The sequence below is a fragment of the Mus caroli genome, chromosome 6, assembly GCF_900094665.2.
Source record: "Mus caroli chromosome 6, CAROLI_EIJ_v1.1, whole genome shotgun sequence".
Lineage (NCBI taxonomy): Eukaryota > Metazoa > Chordata > Mammalia > Rodentia > Muridae > Mus > Mus caroli.
The window spans coordinates 26,716,806-26,723,456 of NC_034575.1; positions in this window are offsets into that span (position 1 = coordinate 26,716,806).

A 6,651-nucleotide genomic window follows, 5' to 3' on the forward strand; every position below is an offset into this window, starting at 1 on the left:
GGGGGGCGCTATGGGGGACTTTTGGGATAGCATTGGAAATGTAATTGAGGAAAATATGTAATAAAAATATTAAAAATCAAAAAAAGAAAAAAAAGAAAAAAAATCAAGGGAAGAACTCAGCTCATTGCTAAATAACCAAATTTCTCTATAACCATAGACTCCAACCCTCTGTGCCAGATTTACCTTTTCAGTAATACTTACCTGGTTAACACAGACCTTGCCCACCATTCTGGTCCCAGGCTTCTAAGAAAAGACAGTGTATTTATCTGGGGCCGTGGTCCAGGGTTAAGCAGAGAGCCTGCCTGTTCTTGGATAAATACCCTTCCCCTTTAGATCTCTGCTAACAAGTCCCTGGTGTGGGTCTGGGCTCCAGAATATCAAATGCAAAGGAGAAGTAAGGTCAGAGAGTTCTTCCCAAGTTCACATTAGGAAATGACCAGTACTGTGTGCTACAGGGTCCACCCTGGGCCTGTCCCCTTTTCTACCTATTTGCCACTTAAAAATTAGATTCATCAGGGTGAGTATGTCCCTGTGGGAAAAGAAGGGAGGACTTATTAAGGACAACATCTTCAGGGCTTAAATAAACTATTTAGAGGAGCGAGAGTGAGACAGACTGGTGTGGAGGGAAGGAGCCTTGGGGAGAAGCCAGAGGACTCAGCAGGAATGCTAATCCAGGGGCTGTCAGTCAGGGAGTGACAGGCACTGCTCCAGCCTCTAGCCACACAGTCAGTTCAATGACAGTGTTTGGCCTCATTCCAGGGCTCAAGTTCACCTCCCATCCTGTCACTGGTGCCCCAGAAGCTGCACTGTCAGTGGCAAAAGTCCATGGAGGCTGGGGACATGCGTTAGAGGGGGCTGCAGCAGCCTGGACTGGAGCTTTCCTCAGCTGATGGCCTCCCCCCAACTCAAGGAGCTCAGTGGGGGCCAAGGATCCTGTCATATGGGAGCTGCTGTCCCATGGGAGCTGCAACCTTGATTATAGAGGAGTGCCCTGTAGGCGTATTTCTTTCTCTCTTTTTTAAGGAAATTGGAGAATTCACATATTGATGGAAATACATTTTTTTAATGTTATAAAGGGACTGCATGGTGATAGTAGAAAATGGAAAAAACTGAAATTCTTATAAGGAGTAAAAAATCAAGTGCTTTAATTCCATCCCCACAACTATCCTCTATTAATACTTTCTAACAAGTGTGTCTTTTCTCTGTGCCCCATTTTCTATCTGATAGGCTCCATCATTCTCCTTGTCTGGCTATATTTAAACACTGAAGAATTCTATTATATATATCTTTTCTACTTTACTTCTGCTTGGTTAGCATATTCTACAGCGATAAAAGCAACATCATTTTAAACAGCGGAGACATCTTCTGTATGTGGTTGAGTGGTAGACAGGAATATTGGTTTTGTTTTTCCCACCCCCTGAAGCTCTGCATCTTAATGACGCCACGTATGGTCTGTGAGCCAGCAGCACCAGCAGCAGCAGCTTGGTAGACATGCAGAACCTCAGGCATATCCCAGGCCCACTGAGATAGAGTGCGTGTGGTGACAAGGCTTGGGGTGACACATGGGTATGGAATGTTTGAGAGGTCCAGTTGTGCATCCGGGCACACAGCACAGGTATCTGTGAGTGCACTTAACTCCTTCTACCCCTACAACAGTTTCTAGCTGTGGGTCTATCTTTCTGTCATCTATGTTTTATTAAGATGTGGGAAAAAGAGGTGCTACTTGCTTCAGTGATTCAGTTGAGAGCACAGAGCTGAACACTCAGAACTGAAAGAGCTGTCCAGAGACCAGAGCCCTTGTGCCTTGAAGGACTCTGTGCATCTCTCTTTTGTCCCTGGCATGTTGGGCAATCAGCAAACACTGACTCAGTGTTTGTCACATGTATAAACTTGGACAAGTCAGGCAACATTTAAGTGACTAAAGGTTTTTTTTTTTCTTTTTAAACACCACAGGTATTGTCTTATTGTCTCATGCACACAAATATGTCAAAAAACACACGTCAGGTGTTCTTTTAGTACTGTCTTGCCTTTGTCCAGCTTTTCATGACATTTCTTTCTTTACCATGAGAGAGGAGTTAAGGATAAAGAATGGCAACTGTCGCCCCAATTAGAGAAAGAAGGCTGATAAAACTTGGGATATCTAAAAGTATGAAGGGATATAGCCATAGGCTGAAGTTTCTGAGGCCAACAAGCAGAATTCCTGGAGGCCCTGGGTTAGTTGTGGTGTGTGACCCATCTGAGCCAGATCTATACACTGAAGTCCTGACCTCCAAGGAGGGAGATTGAAGAGGTGGGGGTCTTTGGATAATATTACGTCTTGAGGTCAGACTGGTGTCTGAAAAGTGGGTCTCAGACAGACAGCTATCTGTTCCCTCCCGCCAGCATGTGGAGACAGAGCAAGGTGTGCCATTTACTCCAGAAACTGAGCTGTCGGTTCACTGTGTGTTCTCTGGTCTTGTGCTTCCAGCTTGTAGAAATGGGATGATTCTGCCAGGAGCAAGCCTTATGGACTCTGGCATTTTGTTACAGCAGCCTGAATAGACTTAAGCAGACTTATTTTCAGTAATCATGATCCTGCCCTTCTGGGTCTTGGAGGGAGGAGCTCTTGAATGGCCATAGTAGTTGTACCATGAAGTCCGGTGCTATTCTTGGTTACCAGGTCAGCCTCCTAGGGCCTGGGAACTCTTCCTGGTTATTGTCCCTAGGGATGAGAAGCAGCCACTTAGCAGTTATCAGTCATTGGCTGGTATTGTCTCAGACAGGATAACTAAACCGATAAGCAGGGAGGGGTGACACCTCATTGTGTGACTTTTCTTGGGGAAACTTGAACAAACATTTATTTACCCCAATAAAGACTTGACAACAGATCCAAGAAATGGTTTTGCCTAAGTCCAGCGCAGTGACTAATTAGTTTAGTAGGACTGGTTGTATGAATTCTTGGTCTAAGTTCCTCCAAGTGGAATTCAATTATTCTTTTATGTGTCTCTTGTGTAAAGTGTTCTTTCTCAGATCTTGTCGTTTTTCATTTCTTATTTTGAATTGAAAACAGATTACTTTTTTAAAAGAGAAAGGAGGGCTTATGCTGTCTATCCAACTTTGCTTACTCTAGCATTTTATCTCATTTGCCATGTTACATCTTCTTTAAAGACACATATACAACCAACATTTCTATTCTGAGACATGTATGAGTAAGCCTCATGTATAATGTCCATTTATGCTTTCATAATTTAATATATATTTCCTAAAAGGGTATTTCCCCCATAACCTTATCACAAAGACTGAATCAAGGCACCTAACATTGGTATGATATTGATATTTAATGTTTCATTCATATTATTTGTATGTATATTTTTAAAACATTATTATTGTTATTGTTGTTGTTGTTGTTGTTGTTAGTGGTGATGTGTATGTGTGGTGGTGGGAGCATGCATATCACAGTGCACATTTGTGAGTAGAGGGCACTATTTTAGAGTCAGTTCTCTCCTTCCACCTACTTATCTGTTTCAGGGATTGAACTGAGGTTGACAAGCTTGTGTGGCAAGGGCCTTTACTCAATGAGCCATCTTGCTGACCCCATATTCCAATTTTATCAACAATCTAAATAATTTCCTCTAAAGTGTGTATTTTTCTGGTCCAGAATCATACATGACAGTTAGGAAATTATGTTTTTCCTTCCTTACTTACATCCTTTAGCTTTTTCTTTATTTCACTGTTTTTTTTAATTGCTTTGATATTTGTAAAGAGCAAAACTACCTAATTTGTAAAATGTTTCTGAATTTGGGTTGTCTGTCTGTCCCTGTGGGTCAGGGATGATACAGATATGAAGCTGTGCTGTATCTCCAAGGGAATGCAAAGCCTCAGGAAGCACAGGGCATGGGTTGTCCTACTGTGGGTGGTATTCTCTTTGATCCCATTTGTAAAGTTGGTATTAGCCAGGCTTCTCTTAACATTTTTTTCCTCTTTTGTTTTTCCTTTTGTATTTCACAAGAAATTTGTGGAAGAGAACTTTGAAGCTGTGTGACTATCTTGTCACTCAACAGTGGTCACCTTCAGCTTCTTCTTCCAGCCCTGTGTTCTTAAAACTTTGCCTTGGGGAAATTGTCTGCTCTGAATGACAGTGTTGAAGTAACACAGGTACACCCTATACTGTGATACCACATTCTGTGGAGGCAGCAGGGGTCCTGGTTTTGGTCACCTCTTGATATTCATCCCATCTTTGAATAAGGTCCCTACAGATGGCTCATTTGTACCACAGTGTAAAGAGTTCAGTGTCTCTCCTCATGTCCACCCTAGTGAAAGAATGTATGTGTGTTGAGCTAGATATAATCTGTCTTCTGAAACATCCATATGTCTGATACTGTGGCTCATTACCACAACTCCTGAGAATGATTGGTTGTCAACCACCCCTCCCAACACTCTTTCAAACTACTTTCCCAACTAGTAGATCACACAAAGATTCCAAGTTTGGATCCCAGTCAATGAGGACTAGCCAAGTTCCCTGTTGTGTTAGGAATGAAAGGCAAAGGCCATTGTAACCATATGTGCCAGCTCACGTTCTGCAGAAGTAAAGTTTGCCTTGCTGAGTCATGTCCATTTATTGAGCTGTGATTCCAATCTTTTCTCCAAAACCAATATCACTCAGTTGGCTGAGCTGCAGAACTCAGAACTCACTGCCAAAAGGACAGAACCACCTTGGACCAAAGAAGCATATCTATCACAGAGAACTGTGGGAGAAAAGGGATGTTAGCTTCCAGATCCACCTACATCCCTGAATGTTGCCCCATGGGAGGGGCCAGATGGTGAACAAGGGCTTGTGGGTCAGAGAAGAGCAATCATATAGAAGAGATGATGCATGCTTAAGTGAAGCTTGGGGCATACATCCACAGCAGTGTTGGGAGAATGGCTGGTCTGGAGCCTGATCCATGGATGCTGGCTTATCTGACGTGAGAAATGAAAGAACCCGAATCAGCTTTTTTCAAGTCCTTCCTTGACACATAAGAAAATATGTTGGCATTATCTGGCATTATCCTTTGGAGTGTACAGAACCAAGATTTTAAAGAAAAGCATGGGTACCTTGCAGTTTGAATTTTAGCCTGGTGCCCTGGCAAGCAAGGGAAGATGAATGGGGGAGAAGAGGTAAGGATCTGGTACAGGTGGACCTCATGGAGTCAATGGGACCAGGATGAAGAACTAGAAAAATGACTAGAAGTGAACGGTAGCTTTTGTTGACTAATTTGATGGGCTGTGAGGGGAAGCAGTGTTGAAGGTGAATCATTGATGATCCTAAACATGTCTCTCTAGGGAGTGAGCAGACAGTAGGCTGTGTTATAAAGATCAAGGATACTCCTACAGGTTTAAGGTAGGAACCAGTAAATCCAATGACCCTCACTCCCCCAATGTTTATAGTTTCTCTGCTGTGCTGTGCTTGCCTAGGATGTATGCATGCCCCAACAGCAGTGTCTCCTAGATACCCAGGCTTCCTTCCTTTAACTGGCTCCTGAAATCTCAAGTAACCTGAGGTCAGTACATATAAGCAGACGAAAACTCCACCTGCTCTTTCAGAATTCCAGAGCTAGCAAGATGCTAATTGCCTAGCATCTACCTAGTACCCAGCTCTACCTGGTGATTGAAGGGAAGGCTACCTTCGGTTCTGGCTCAGCCTCCTAGGAACGAAAATATCAAAACAAAATAGAGGGTCTTACTACAGTGGCATTTCGCCTAGAGAGATGGCCTCCCAGTAGGGCCTTCTGAAATGGAGTGCAAGCTAGGTTTCAGTTCATGAACGTCCCTGCGTGTGTACACACTGGGGTTTAATTGTGGCCTTTGTTGCTCCTACAGTGTCAAGTGCCTGTAGGACTTAAGGAAAATGAAGGGTTTCTAGGCTCTGTTCTCCAGGCCTGCTGGTTGTGTATCCCAGCCCTTCCTGCTATTCTTAGTTTTTGTATTGACTTGAATATGTGTAAACACTTCCTTCCCTACACATCTCTGGGTTTTTGTAGCCCAGCTTCTTGAATATTCTAGCAGGAAAAGGGACTTAGCGAAGGGAGAGTTGTGGCTCCCTCCCCCAGAAACATTTTACTCCCATCAGTGTTTCTCTGGCAGTGGGGGTATCCCATTGTACCCACTTACAACCCCTGCTATTGCCTGTAGATGGCCTCACATCCTCTTGTAGCCCGCCGCATAGCCAATAGTTATAGGCAAGTCCTTGGATTTAAATTTTTAATTAATAAAGTGAAATGAAGTTTTGAATGAAGCTCTTCAGTCCTACTAGCTGCTTTTGCAATGCTTCTTAGCCACATGTGGCTGCTGGTAATGTCTTGGCCTGTGTAGATAGGAAACACGCCCATCATACCAAGAAGGTCTATAGAACAGAGCTGCTTGTTTTCATGCTTGCTCGGTTGTGTTGCACACTTGATGTGAGGGAGAGCAGGTATGTCACAGCAGTGTGTACAGTCAGAAGACAATGCTGTGGAGTCAATCTTCTCTGTCTACTTTTATGAGGGTTCCAACGATCTAACTTACATTATCAGGCTTGCACTGCAAGTGCCTGCTGAGCTGTCTCACTGGCCCAGAGAACCAGAGTTACAGGCTCTGTGATCACTCCTCATTAACAGGGAGCTTCTGAGAGGCTATGAGTCCATCAGGTATAGG